We start from the raw sequence: 15,093 nt of genomic DNA on the forward strand, positions 1-15,093 counted from the left end.
TTACACTTAAAGCTGCACTGCTGCACTCCTGACATCATGTGTGTATGTTTTTCACAGCATGTCACATTCAACATGCATGAGCCTGCGACTGCTGGGGGGCCTCGAGAGCCCCAATTATATCCACCCTTAGCAGTTTTCTTGTTTTCAGCTACTCTCCGCACTCTAACGCGTCGGTTTTAACCCTGCTGAGGACGCGAAGGCGCGAAGGAACGGGGCCTTTAAACGCATTTTAATTCCACCCTCAGATCTTTGTGCTCATCAGAAGCACAAAAACCCGGCACAATTGAGATTTTAAGCAAAAAGGGCATTTCCTGCCGCAGCGAGCAGGCTCAGGAACAAGGCCAAAATACAGTATTTGAGCCTATTAATCATGAGATGTGTGCTTTCTGTTCCGGCTAACTTCCCCTCCAGCGTGGCTGCAGCTGTAAGGGGAGGCAGGCCCATTGTTCGGGCTAACAAGGGCCGCAGAGGTCACTTGCATTTTCACAAGAGCTTTGCCAGAGGGGTTGGGGAGGCAACCGGCACACCAGTCTGTTTGGTGTGGATCTACACTAAAGCTCTCTCTATAAAGTCACATCATTCCCACTCTATTATAGGGGGGATATGTTAGATTAAGTGAGATTATGCGGAGAGGGGTTCCCTAAAAAGAGCAATAATAACACACTCAGTGCTTAGCTGGCGAGTCAACAGTGGGATTAAGCCAAAAGGACACGTTCAAATCCAATGCTAATATGCACAGTGGTCATCCCTCCGCCGCTTTTAAGCTGTTGCGTCACATTTCACATGCAGCAGCATCTAAAATATGCAACTGTTATTATTCCGTTTTAGGAATAAAGCTTAAATCAATCTGTTTGACACGAGTTAAAGCCCAGCGGAGGATTTTTCCTCCCCATCAAGCTGTCATCCCCCGGTCCCCGCTGCCGTCAAGCCCGTCCTCAGTTTGTACAATAACAACTCCTATCACCGATGCAGCCCAAAAATATGCACAAAGTGGTTGCACACTCTAAAATGATTAAATGATGTGTGGTCTGGCGTCACTCCCAGCACCTCTCCCAGCTCTGCATCTCCCTCCTCCGCACACACACACACACACAGATTCCCTTTCCCTGAGCTGTGTTTTCAAAATAGAAGCGTCGTATTAACAGTCAACAGTGCAGCGCACAGGTACAGACTGACCGTTCATCCGCGTTATGGGACAAAATAAATAAATAAAAAATGAAGCTGCGCGTCACACGCATCATCGTCACGGGCTCGAGGAAAGCAGGACAACACGCGCCAGCGGAATATGGTGTTCGACACGCTGACTGGTGATGCGTTCAGGTTCCAGACCAGACACATTACAGGTGAAACTGCAGCCAAGTGACATTAAGAGCCAATAACCAAAAAAAAGCAACAAATGAGAACTTCTGTCTAAAAGTTATGAATGAAGCTGCACGTTATTCACTCGGTGCTTGAGTAAATGCACATTCAACGTTAAACACCACTCGCTGAGACGCTGCAGTATCAAAATAACCCTCGCTGTGTGGTAATTGCTCACACGTAGCATAATAATAGGGAACTTTAAACATTAAGTGCCGTCTGACACTGAAGTAAACCTCATGATTAAGCTGCTCCAGCTGCCCGGTGACACACTTTCTGCGGGGCGAGCCTGAAAGCAGCCACACCAGTGGAGGTGATTCATCCCAGGAGTTTATCCTGTCGAGCAAAGACAACACAAGAAGGACCTTGAGCGAGACCCGCACCGACCTCCCACAGGCTCCGACCGTGGAAGCGGAGCCGTTACAGCGCGCTGGAGAGTTCTCAGCGAGTGGAATTCCCAGGCCGAGTCCAGAACATCCTGGCGTTACACACCACGCTGCGTGAGCACACGCGCGGCGGGCGGAAGGAGGCCGCGGAGCGACGCCCGCGTCCAGAAACCGATGCCTTCAGGTGAAAAAGCAAACAAAAAGGGCCGTTTCGGCTGCCGGCGGTAACGAGGCCTCCTGTGTGTCCCCTCCGATCCGAGAGTTGAATGATTTCCCATGTGGCACGGCCATTTTCGGCTTCCGCTCGTCGCGGTGGGTGGAAAAAGCACGGGTGAAAACTCCCACCCTGCGCCGGGAGCGCGTTGCCATTGCCGCACACAGACTTCGGACCGACAGGGAGAGAAATGTGCTTCGGCGGTGGAAATTGAGGGGATATTTTAGATGTGACATAAAAATTAGACGCATACTTAAGTGATGTGATGCCAAAAGGCCTCCACAGTTTCTCCCTGCCTTATTGTGTGCTGACTCTTTTCACTGGCCAGTAGGAAACTGGGAGTTAATAAATGGTCTACTTCAGCGCCCAGACACACGTGCTGAGTTGCAGAGCTCTTTTTCAATGTGTCTTTTGTTTGACCACTGGTGTTTCAACATCCTCACCTCAGGGAGAAGGGGGGGGGGTCAAGAAAGCCTCCCCGTCTGCCTGACACCACCACTAATGTAGGAAGCAAACTGGAAGTTTGAAGTTTCCCCCCCCTCAGCTCAAGCAGAGCTCAATCAGCATTTAATCACACGCGTGACAAGTGTTTGTGACGCACGCAGGTTCAAACGTCGGCCCGGGCAGATTTTGAGATTGGAGCGAAGAGCCGATTCATCCAAGGACCAGGTGCACAGAGATGCAAAGTTCATAGTGTGACACCAGCCAAGAGGCCTGTCAGTTCAGCGGCTATGAAAACCAATCCGACGGGTGGATTACACAAATTCTAAATAAATGAGCGACCCGAGGCCGTGCGGCGGCTGGTGTCACGGCAGCAGCTTCGCACATGACAGACAGGAGGAGAACCAAGTGCTCGACACCACAACAAAAACAGGAAGAGCGCTCCTGGACGTGTCACCGGCAGCAGATGAGGAACATCTGCACGGTTTTCTCCCACAGACATAAAAGAAGTCTTGATCATGAAGCAGACCTGGGAGCACAGTCCATCTTACCCCCCCCCCCCAGTTATGCTTTTAGCTCCCTGGAGAGATGTGATAAGTTGAAAGGAGAGTCTCCACCGCTTCCATATTCCAACAGCTGCAATTTGAAAAGTCAACTTGTCCAACTCCTATGAATCAATCACAACCCAGAGCCGTGACACACATCCACCAATATCTGACGCTAATCCAACGCGCACGTGCTGCTGTTAATGGAGTTCAGATATTAACAGTTAACCATTGAATGGACGCGCAACCCGCGCACCGCAGCGGCCGCCGTCTCGCCTCCGCCACAGTTATTCCCCAGCTCGCGTCGCACGCGCCAGCGGCGTCAATAAACGTACGTTAGCACAAACCGTGCGCATCCGAAGGCAAAAGGTTTAAAAAAAAAAGAGGCAACATTTACGTCTAGACCTCGGTCACGCAAACGCACGCACACGCGCGCATCGCGGCATGATTCATTCTGCCAGCGAACCGCACGCAGGCTGCTACAATGTAGCCTCCGAGCCCCGACGCGCGGAGATCAACGCGGCATCTGTTACTGGAGAAATGCACAACCTGCTCCGCAGCCCGCCGGTCCAATCCCGACGGCACGGCGCCGCGTGGTAGTAAATAAGAAGAGACGAAGAAGAAGCCGCGCGTCACCGTTCCGGGCTCCGACGCGCTCCCGTGCGCTGCTCCAAGTGGTCACTCTATTGTTGAGAAACAATCTGAGCCAAAGTGGAAACAAAACCTTCCCGAGACAAGAGGCTCGCGGCGCGACACCGGGAACGGGAACGTTAAGTTTGCAGCTACTCACCGGGTTCGTAGGCGAAGAAAGTCCTCGGTAACGATGGGCTCTGGCGTGTGTTTTTTTAAATATCTTCCCCCCTCACGGCCACTGAGAACGGGCGCAACGTCAGTGGGTGAGTAACTGAATAGACTCGAACAGAGCGCAGTAAGTTGAAGTGTCAAATTACATTGGCTATTCTATTACCAAAGGGACCTATGCTCGGTGGCTGCTGACAAAATGTGTCGCGGATTCTGCGCGGAGGAGACGCCAGCGGGGGGGGAGGGAGCGGAGCGGAGCCGAGCTGTCACTCCGCTCCGCGACCATCTGGGTCTGCGACTGTGGCACCGACCCGGTCCAAGACGGTTCGCCGTACGCGTTCCGTACAGCTCGTAATCCTTGCATTATTCATTACGAGTACATGTAGCACAGCACTTACTTTGACATAGCACACGGTTGGAAAACATTAAAAAAATAAAAATACATGACGTCAAAAGATGAAAATTATATGCAGTAAAGTGTAGTAAACATTAAAATAAAAGGTCAATTTATTATTATTATTAATATGAGCACTATTATTATTAATAGTTGCAATTGATTCTATTATTTGTATTTATAATAACTGACCACAGGGGGTTTGACTCTGCTACGTTTGTTAATAAAAACAATAAACACCAGTTTGACGCGCTGACGCGCACACGCGCTGACGCCGGCGCGCTCGCGATCCTCGGCGCTGACGCCACCCTCCGTGTTTTGCAGGTCGCCGCTCTCTGATGGAAAGCTCTGAATAACAAAGACATGTTTGAGAGCAGCAGCGGCGGCGGCGGCAGGCTGGGCCTGAGCGGAGCGGAGCGCTGACGTCAAGGAGCCGTGACTGTGCCAAGCAGCATCCAGACCCCAGGCCCACCAGACGCGCGCGCGCGCGCGCGCACACGCGTACGCACGCTGGAGCGCTCGTGCCCCCGTGGCCTGTTTGGAAACAGCCCCGTGATAAAAGTTCCAAACACGCCACCGTCCAAGCTGTGAGTGACTCTCTGGGAGTTGGGGTGTGATGAGAGTCAGAGTGCACGTCCTTGGGAGTCACCGTTCAGCTGAAGCTGCTGTGTTTGGACTCCTCTTAGACCTCTTCCTTTTTGGCCTGTGTCTCTAGCCCAGCTGTCTAAGTTAGGGGGAGGGATGGACTGGAACAATAGGCGCCATTTGTCCTACTAAAAGGTGACAGGAAGCATTGATTTCAGCCTGTTCCAGGCTTTAAGCCATGCCCGAACTGGCTAATGTGAACATTTCCCACCGACGAACATTGGACATTTTCTGGGTAATTGTTATTCACAGTCGTAGCAGGATGCAGGGGTGAACCTCATCCATTTCACTCAGCTTTTACATGTTTTATTGCATCTCATGTTCAATAGGTGCAAGATGTTTAAAAGCTATAATAAAAGTAAACAAAGGGGGGGTGAAAAAAATTAAACTGTTAAATATATTTAACAACAATATCCTATGTTTTCTATGTTGTATTATATGCGCTGTTTTAAAGTATGACCTCATTATTTAGAGGTAATGACAGAAGTAAAAGGTCCGGTGAACACATTCCTTTGTGGGTTTGGTGCTAAAGATTCATTTGTCCATTTGTTTATGTCCAAATCAAATGCATTATTTGTTGATTACTTCTGCTAAATGCAAAGGGACGGTCAGCTTGGTTGTGTCCCCGTCGCTGGCGGCGCAGCCCATAATAATAACCCTACATGTTTGTGTGCCTCCGGTTGTGTTGTTAGCGGCCTAGCTCCGCGTGAGCATCACGTCCGCTGACGTTCACGCCACAGCCGACCCGTGTCTGTGCGGAGCCATCACACGCGGCCGCTCGAGTCATACGTCGAAGCGTTTCTCAAGATGGCGAGAAATAAGACACCCTTCCTTATTTTTCCACGTTTCATTGGAAGCATGTCCTTCCTGAAAGCGAAGCCTGGTTTCTCCAAAGCCCAAACCTGATCGCACACAGGATGCTGGGTATAAACCTAATTTTATTGACCTGCAGAGCTGAAGCCAGACTGATAACTTATCCAGATTGTCTTCCTGTGCTTTTCTCTGAGCGATAGCATTACAGCGGATTCACTACATGTCTGTTCTGGCCTTAGCTTGTTACGCTCATTCAGAGGGATTTACCTCACACCCCATAAAAGCACATATTGTCTGGGTCTGGGGCCGGGGGGCTGTTATAAAGACGAACGCGCTGCGAGGGGAAGACTCGGAATCAACTCTTTCAAAGAATTAGAAAACACGCCGTTGATGTCGGACTCCCACACGTCCTGCTGCTCCTTCCATAAAAAAAAAAAAAAAAAAGCGGCACAATGTGCGCTTTGAATGCGTCGGCAGCGCGACGTCTGCGTTTTCATTTACAGTTCCCACCTGGTTTATGAATGAACAACCGCTGGGCTCCGGGGACCGGCCCACTTCCTCCGCCGCGACCAGCCGCTGGCTGTGGTCCAGTGCAAATGTGTTCACAGTGCACGCCATAGTCCGCCGCGGACAGGGAGCTCCTGCTGCTCAGCGCCGCGTCCAGAAATAAGGAGAGGAATAACACTGGAGGCAAACATTCCTGGAGGCCCACAGCTTCTCGGGCTTCATTTCACTAACTGATTTTTATTACAGCGGGAGGAGGGCAGAAGGAGAGGAGGCATACCTTGACAGGCTGTCTCTTTCTTCGGCGCTCTGTGTTTTGTTTTTTGGAGGGGGGTGAAGCAGCCCTGACATGCAGACGTCCACTCATGACGGCCCCTCCCCACTTCCACCCAGGTTTTCGCACTCAGAAGGACCAAAGTTGAAGAACCGATCACCTGGGGAGCAACCGTGAAGCAGGTCAACAGGCCTTTTTAACAGGCCGCATGCGCTGCAGGTATTTGCTTGTTTGCAGTGCATTAAACCATACGTGCGGGTTCTAGGTGTTTTGTCATGCTCGGGGAATTATGTATAATTTGCGTCAAACAGTCCCTGCGTGGCTGATTGAGCTCGCGGTGGGTGTTCCACTTAATAAAATCACTTAGTGCAGCATTTCTCCCCTTGATATCCCCGCGTTGCCTCTCCGAGGAGGTTCAGGTACGCTGCCAGGCGCCGGGACTGTTTTTTTTTGTTTTGCTTTTATGTATCACCTGACAGGAGGTTAACTAGCTATTTCCAGCCCCATTATTCTCCCGTAACTCCGGGGCAGAGTGAAGAGTCAATTATAGTCACAGCATACTGTGTTTGTCAGACTCTCAGGCTTCTGAGATGCTCCATGAATCATTTTGGGCTAAATGCGAGTGTTTAATTACAAGCAAGACGTTATGGAGCCTAATAAGCTGCGGTTTCTCTCGAGTTTCTCACCACGATGGCAGTTCCTCAACAACATCAGAGGGAGTCCGTCCTGCACTGTGACATTTAAGTAAGATGCTCTGCTTATCGTCGAGGGTGGGTTTCACTTCCTCAGCTGAGAAATGTCACATGTTTTAAGGTCAGGTTGAATCTCTCCAGTTATTTTTCATCAAAGGAGCTTAGCCATGTGACTCGCTCTTTGTGACAATTTGATTCAGCGACAGGTATCAACGTATCCGCACACAGGATGTAAGCGGATGCAGATGGAGTGGAAACAGGACGCTCTCGCTCTGAGTCTGAGTCTGAGTCTGAGTCTCAGTCGTCTCGGCCGATGTCGTACTTTCACAGTGCAGCTCTCGCCGACTCCCCACAGACCAGGTGTGAACTTGTGAACCTGCTCCAGGTCCTGTTTGTGAAGGAACATTATTGACAGCGGAGCCGGACTTTTCCATTAGAGAGAGAAAGTGCTGAAAATTCAACTGGTCCTAAAGCCTTTATCCTCAAAAACATCACTAATAAACGTCGCCCAGCATCTCAAAACAACACACTTTGCAGCTCTTTTCTTATTTCGCTCTGATTAAACGACCCCCTAAACAGCAGCGGGTGAATAACGGGCAGGTTTTACTCATCGAGCCCCAGCGAGACAACATCGGCCTCTGCCGCCTCACGCCGTCCCCTCATCCCGCAGTCTGTTTGGAGGCGGTTGCCACGCAACAGGCTGCATAAACACGGCACCTGACATGTCGACAGAGAGCAGGCAGGCGCTCGGGCACTTGTCTGCGTAGCTCCGTCAAACATGCGCTTCTCATGCAGAACGTAAAAGCACCCGCCCACATGTTTAATCCTCTTACAAACACAAGCATATTTTGGAGCTACCATCGATTTTAGGCTTTTTTGGGGGAGTCTCATCCAGAATGTCACCTGTTAAAAACTATGGAGGATGAGCTACAGTGGGGAAGAGACAGAGACATCATCAGGAGAGCGTCTGAATTATGGAAAGTGGAAAATAAACAGAAATCTGTGTGATGACGCCAAACCGAAGGCTGTCAGCTATTGTATTTAAAAACTAGATAAACCACCGGATTAGAGTTTAGCTCTAATGTGCTTTTACGACTTTAGCCGTACTTTTAGTGAGTGCAGAGAGCAACTGCATTCCCTGCAGTTTTTATCAGGCCTTTCAGCGTCAAGGTCAAGGGCGGGTTTATTATCGCGTAAACAGAACGGCGCGGCAAAGCGCGGCTGCAGCTAACACATTGTGTTTGAGACAGAACGGGATGAGGGGGAAAGAGCGAGCGAATAAAGAAACACAATAAAGTTAATAAAGCTGCCGATCAATGAGGCTGAGTGAGCTTAACTCACGCAGCGGTGTCACATTACAGTGTCAATATATAAATATTGTGCGTTTAAACATGAGCTGTGATAAAAGAAGGAGGCGTCCAACATCAGGCACGAAAGGCGTCGCTCTGTACAACAAGGCTCTGTGTTAACTGACAGTTGGAGTTCAAATGGAGTTAAGGAGGTTCACATCTGGAGGGAGGTCTCACTTACTGCACATACTTTACTCAGCATCCGCATCCGGATGAAGATGCTGCTGCATCCGGATGCGTCTGCCGCTGGGTCTTTAGGTGCCGGTGCAGTAGTAGTAGACCTGACATTATAAGCGCTTTAAACCCATTCTCGTGTCACCGCGCGCAGTTCAAGGAGAGGCTTCCTCATTGATCTGCTTCCCGGGAAGAACAGCGGCCGGGAACGAGATGGATTTCATACATCTATTATCTGATGTGACTCCGCCTCTTTAAGGGGATATAGATTTTCTGCCACTGATTCCAGGAGTTAGGTGGAGCCGAGGATCTCCTGCTTCCAAAGGTTGCACTCAGTGGATTTTCTTTGCTCGGTCGGATCAAGATTAAAAGGTTGAACTGTAGTGGAGAAACTTTAAGCTGACATTTATCTCGGTGTTGACCCTGGACCACAGTAAAGCTGGCTACTAATGATTTGTTCCATCACACCTATGAGTTAATGCAGCAACAGGAGGACGTAGTGTTCTCCACGTCCTGTTTCCTCCACCTATTCTCCAGACAGCATGCAGTGTTAGTGCAGCACCATTATTGCGCCAGACTGTCCACAAATCATCTCCTCTCCTCCATCAGACGCCTGCGTTTGGCCGGCGCTGATAAGCCGCCATCAGAATGACCAGGGGTCACAATTTCACCAGTGAAGTCGACGGCGGCGATAGACCACTGTGTCCATCAAAGTGTAACTTCAGGCCGTCTCCGCAGCGTTGTCGCTTCCCAGGCAGCGGGGCGCTTTGAATTATTCTGGGAAACATGGAGCGGGAGATAGCGCAGGCATTTGCGAGGACCGACTCTCTCCTCCTCGCCTCCATTTCCAACGCATTGTCAAAACATTCACGAGGGCTGAATGCTGAGCGCTCAAACGGAGTGACAGCCGCGATTATTCGGTTTTGTTAAAGATGAACTCTTCGCCGAATGACAACGAGGAGCTTTTTTTTTTATTAACACGAGACGCATGACGTACGATGCAGATCGCATTTACTGAAACCAAGTCAGGTGGAGATGAGTCAGTATTAATATAAGTTGATGTAAAAGGTCTGAGCACTCAACACAAACACAAATTACAGCTGATTTCAGTCTCGACAGCTTGACCTTGAACCAATAAAGCAGAAGATAAGGTATCTTAATCCAGTTTTATGACATGGCAATAGCATGTCAACTGGTCCATGACAGAAATAAAACATGGCCATTGTCACGAATGGGGATAATAATAATAATAATAATAATAATAATAATAATAATAATAATAATAATAATAATAATAATAATAATAATAATAATAATATTAAACGGATACATCTCGGTTTACAAACTGTAAAGCTAAGCTAACTGTAAAGCTAAGCTAACCGTAAAGCCAAGCTAACCGTAAAGCTAAGCTAACATTAACGCTAGAGCCAAACTACTGCACGAGAGCCAGCACCAGTAAACTGGTGAAACAATGAAGATGGAGCATCTGAACAACTGCAGACAGCGAAAGCGAGCCGGTCGAGCCGGAGCTGGACACTCGACGTTGCGCAAGGACGTCGTAAGGGCACACCCGACAGACACACACACTGAACCTCAGGCCCTGGAGATGCTAAACACCCTCATCTCAGTATTATGTTAGCGCCAACTGTCACCGGTCCCTCATGTGGCTCCATAATGATGATCAAGCTCCTCACTCCGGCAGGTTTGTCTCACTCCGGCCCGGTTTGCCAGATGATGAAAGGCTTTTTATGATCCTCCGCTCCTCTCCCCGTATGTATTGTGTGACATATGTTGTCCCCTACACTTCCCTGACCCCTCCTTGAACCCGGCACATCCATTTAATGCAGCGGATAAACGGCGGGGAGCGCGCCGCCGCCGCGGGACCTCTTGGCACTCGGCTCTGTGCTAAAAGAACACTTATCCCCACTCACCCACATCAAATTCGCTTTCTGGCATTGATGCGGAGCGGCGCGGTGGTCAGATCGTTCGGAGTCAAGGTAAACTGCCAATAGTACACGCCATGAAACAAGATGAAACATGAAATATGTTGGCACGCGCGAGCGCCGGGAGCCTCCTTCGCGATCTCGCCCCAACTTCCTCTCATTCTCTCAGTTCGCTCGAGCTTTTAGTGGCGCCGTAACCCCCCGAAAGGCAATTACCATGACAACAGCGTTCCGAATTTGCACCACAATAATTAGACAGAGGGTATCGAGTGTGTGTGTGTGTTTTTTTTATTGTCTGACAGTTGATATGACTGGCATCAGAGTGTCGGGTGCGGCCCCGGGGACGAACCTCTGGGTAGAAACGAGGAGCTGGAAAATACATGAGCTCCAGCGGCGCGCGGAGAGAAAAGGCATGAGGATCCCCATTAATCACCGTGATACCAGTGAAGCGAGCAGGCCGTCCGTGGAAGTGATGTCATGCTCGCGTGCGTAGTCAAAAAATGGAATGAAACTGAAATCACGTAAAGGGGAGCGAGCGTCGTCTCGGCGGGGCTGGAAAATAAAACCCCACAAAACATCATCCGATGAAGCGACTCTCTCTTCGAGTATGTAAAGCGTGGCCTCGGCGGGGCGCGAGAGTGCGAGAGCCATTTGTTTCCCCCTCTCCTCATCCTGGTTGAGATTCCCTGCGTGGCTCCTCCTGCATCTCATTGCCCCGGATAGCGGCTTGTTGGAGGCGCGCGCCGGCTCACCTCCTGCCTCGCGCCGCCGCTGTAATAGATGTGTTTGTTGCTAAGTGGCGCTTGTAATGGGATGCCTGTTTGCCTTCGCCGGCTGCACCTTCATCCTTCACTGTAGCGCTAGCGTCGCGCCGCAATTTGTCTCGCGGCGACAAAACGCGGGGCGCGGGACGGCAGATGATGCTGCTGTTTGTGCCCGTCAACAAAGGGGTCGCATGGGCCGCAGTCTCCCTTCAGTCTCTATGGATGCTGCAGATGCTGCCTAATCGTGGAATGGGGGCGTTCGTGAGCCAATATACAGTAGAAGCTGTGTCTTCCTATCGAGCATTGACCCGTCTGCACACACACCTGTCTGTCGCGGGTTCTCACCCTGCCGGAAGCAGAGGGGCTGCTCTTAAAGGCGAACTTGGACTCTACGCGCTTTTTTTTTTGCCTTCGCGTCTATTTATAAGCGCCTGACGCCTGAGAGTGAATTCGCACAGCAGGCTCCTGCGCACGCAACGGGGCGCCGCCAGTCAATTTACATGAGGCAGACTCAATATCGGAGGTTGGCTCCGCGCCGCGTGCAAACGGCGAGGTCGCGGCCCGTTGTGGTAATTACCTCTGCACGGGTGGGGTCGCGTGCCCCTTGGGGTCCACGTGTGGGGGTACGACTGACGAACACAAGACACGGGCTCAGGCTCCAGGTTGGACTGAGCCGACGAGCAGAAGGGCTCTACAAGGACCTCAGTAACAGTTAAAAGGTTCTTTGGTGGTGCAGGATAATATTATGAAGGATTTCTGAGGGGACGGAGTTAATTCTTCCTCATGAAGTAAGCATGGGATGAAGCCCTGCATGCATGCTCAAGGGCACGAGCCAGAAGTGTAATCTGCCGCTGAGCACTGACCCAGGACCGAGGGCCGGCGGGATACAATTACCCTGGACAGACCCGGTCATTGGTGGGGACGGAGCTGAAGCGGTCCAGGTCATATTTCTCTGGCCTTCATTAATTGGTATTTTGACTACAGTCCTCTCTCCTGTGGTCGGCCACCCGTCCGCCCACATGAAGTCCTTGAAGTGTGACATTGCAATTCCACTCACCGTGACACATGGGAGAAAATCCCAGGCTGCTAATAGAGATCTGCCTCTTCCCCCGCTGCACTGAAAGGAGACGGGTACTTTCAATAACGTGGCCATTTATAGCTGCTAGCACGCGGCAGCCTGCGGCAGAGAGCAGGAGGAGGGCTGCCGTCGGCCGCGGACGCCTGTGCAAATGCTAATGGTCGGCCAATCAATACGGCATTACAGTGCGCCGTATGAAAGGATCCCGCGGTTGATGCGCTAAAGTAGCAAAGCGGCACATTAGGACGCGGCCGCGTGTTCGGCACAGGGAAAAGGTCAGAGTGGGGAAATGAAATCAGAGCGGTCCGGGCGACATGACAGTAGCGGTGTAGCTGCTTAACCCGCAGCATCCTCCGTCTGATTAGCATCAGATCCTCCGTGATTGCCTGTAATGAAGTCACGTCCCACCTCGATGCAAATACTGCCGTTATGCAGACGAGACGACTCCACGCGATGGATGACGACTAAAAAAATCTGTGAGCTGCTTTTAACTTGCCCACCCCACAAAATGTGCACGAGAGAGAGAGAGAGAGAGAGAGAGAGAGAGAGAGAGAGAGAGAGAGAGAGAGAGACGAATCTCTATAAAAATCTGACTCTGGCTTGGAGGCACAACTTGAATTGCATGACTAATAATATTTAATGACTGAAAAGATCCTCTCTTACGCAAACTCGGAATAATTAATTATTGTCTCATTAAGGAAGCAGCCGCTGCTCACACGCAGGCAGGACGTTCCTCGGTGCCGCTCGCGGCGACGGCGAACAGCCTCCACTCTGCCAGTCAGCAGGTGCAGCAGGTGAAACCACAGCTCTGACTCCACGGGGCTGAATGCACTTCATTTACAGGTTGTCCGTTGCAGTAAACTGTGTAAGCTGCTCAGATTTAGAAGCTTTCACTGCTTCCTTGGATTATTAATATTATTATAATAAATGTTCTCAGCGACTTGCATGTACGGGAGCAGTGAACTAATGCTCTATAGGGCAGAGCAGATCAGCGCTGCTGGTGATGAAAGTGAGTCAAACAATAGCAGGCGACAGCTCCTTTAAAGCACTGGTCCATCAGGACTCCCCACATCCTGAAACGTCTTCTAAACACACTTAATGAGACCTAACAAGCATCTGTGCTCTTATCTTTTCGGGAGAAGCCAATTAAATCCACCTTTACAGGCTTTGTAACGGGAGTTTGTGTATTTTCTTCATTTGTAAACACAAACCAAACAAATAAATGGGCCCCACTGTCGCACACCGACAATCCCTCAACACACTTTCATCCCACACAATTATCTTTTTCCGTTTTTCGAGACGAGTCGCTCCCTTGTGAATTTCCAAGGCTTCTTTTTCCCCCCGAGGTGGGATATGAGGGGACCCCGCGTCTCTCCACCTCTTTATCCCCAAATCCGAGCTGGTTTCCAGGAGAAACCGGGAGGAATGTGTTTCATTAACATTCCTCGTGCAATGCATATGCACTTCTTGTTCATCAAATCTAAAGCAGCCCGCAGCCTCCTTAATCGAAAGCAGCCCATGACGCCTTTTAAGTGGGGCTCAAGTGTCTTCTAAGCAGCGGCATGTCCAGATGAATGCCACAAATGGCCACATGTTTGAGGGTGTTGATCCACCACCAGTTCCCTGTGATCCCCTCGCTGGAAAGGAAAGGGCCGGATTACGACGTCTGCTGCAGCGGCAGATCAGCGCGATCTGCCTCGAACTCACACCTGTAATTTGTGTTATAGCAGCTTCCTGCTTTTTGGCGTTTTAACCCCACTCGCGCCAGAAAAGAGGTGAGGGGGGGCACGGGAGCCCAGGGCTCAGCGGGACCTCTGCACGGAGGTGACCTCCGGGCGACGCAAGGATCCGCAGAACCATGAAGTGAGAGAGGCTCGTGCAGCTGTCTGTCATCCCAGCAGCGACACGCAGCTCAGCAAACATGGACCCGGCGCTGACAGGAGAGGGATGAAGCCATTACGGCGGCACATTCCAAGCCCCGATCCGATTGGCTCGTGGGAAATCTCTGCAGCGTGATAGATGCAGTCGCGTCTTGTTGCCAGGATGTTGTTGTTGTTGTTGTTTTTTTTATCTATGATGTGATATGTTTTTGAAGAATGCCTTGGAAGCGCGCGTGGAGGTTCTGAGGCGCGGGAACGAAGCGCCGCTCGACGTCCTGGACTCGTCGAACGTGGGGGTTGGGGGGGTGGGGGGGGGGGGGGGTGGCTGGTTGCAGGAAACACAGAGCAGATCAAAACAAGTTCTGGTGGATCTGTGTGGTCTCATTGTGGCGCTGCAGCAGAGAATCAGAAGGAAACTCATTGATTTTCCCATGACATGCCCCCGCCCCCCACCCCCACCCCTCCTCAGAGTCAGACGGCTGGCGTGGTGAACATGCACACCACCGCCCAACCCCCACCTCCGCCTGGCGACCACCCCCTTCCAGCCCTATCTCTGCCTCTCTCTCTCTCTCTCTCTCCCTCTCTCGCCCCTCTCTCATTTATGCCTGTGCGGAGCAGCTGCTGCCCAGAGAACTGAGGGAGCAGCATTCACATCTGAGCACATTAGTCACCAGATGTCACCTTTTGCTGCCAGCCCATCGAACATCCAGACAGACAATGCCCCGTGCATTCTGAACATCTGACTTACAAAAGGGGGCCGGGTGGCGCTCCGGACCCCGGCCGCCGCGGACGGCGGAGCCAGAAGCCACAACGACAGTGACACCTACAGCCCGTCCA

General features: G+C 51.0%; 2 protein-coding genes and 1 long non-coding RNA gene across 8 annotated transcripts in view; 2 read left to right on the forward strand and 1 right to left on the reverse strand.

The window, feature by feature from the left end:
* LOC114846355 (zinc finger MIZ domain-containing protein 1-like) overlaps positions 1-3,875 on the reverse strand; it is a 78,868-nt gene extending 74,993 nt beyond the window's left edge. For 2 of the 4 annotated variants that reach the window (XM_029135258.3, XM_029135257.3), the window contains exon 1: positions 3,736-3,875. The gene's annotated coding sequence lies outside the window, so the exon portion shown is untranslated. Of the gene's footprint in view, positions 1-3,494; positions 3,621-3,735 lie in introns of those variants that run through there. The other 2 variants (XM_029135259.3, XM_055504682.1) reach the window with 2 other exon arrangements.
* tbata (thymus, brain and testes associated) overlaps positions 1-15,093 on the forward strand; it is a 112,273-nt gene that overhangs the window by 67,155 nt on the left and 30,025 nt on the right. The window lies entirely within an intron of this gene.
* Positions 3,703-5,295, forward strand: LOC114846360 (uncharacterized). The gene is made up of 2 exons (XR_003784022.3): positions 3,703-3,841; positions 4,465-5,295. It is a non-coding gene; the product is annotated as an uncharacterized LOC114846360 (long non-coding RNA).

This window comes from Betta splendens, chromosome 19 (assembly GCF_900634795.4).
Source record: "Betta splendens chromosome 19, fBetSpl5.4, whole genome shotgun sequence".
NCBI classification, from domain to species: Eukaryota; Metazoa; Chordata; class Actinopteri; order Anabantiformes; family Osphronemidae; genus Betta; species Betta splendens.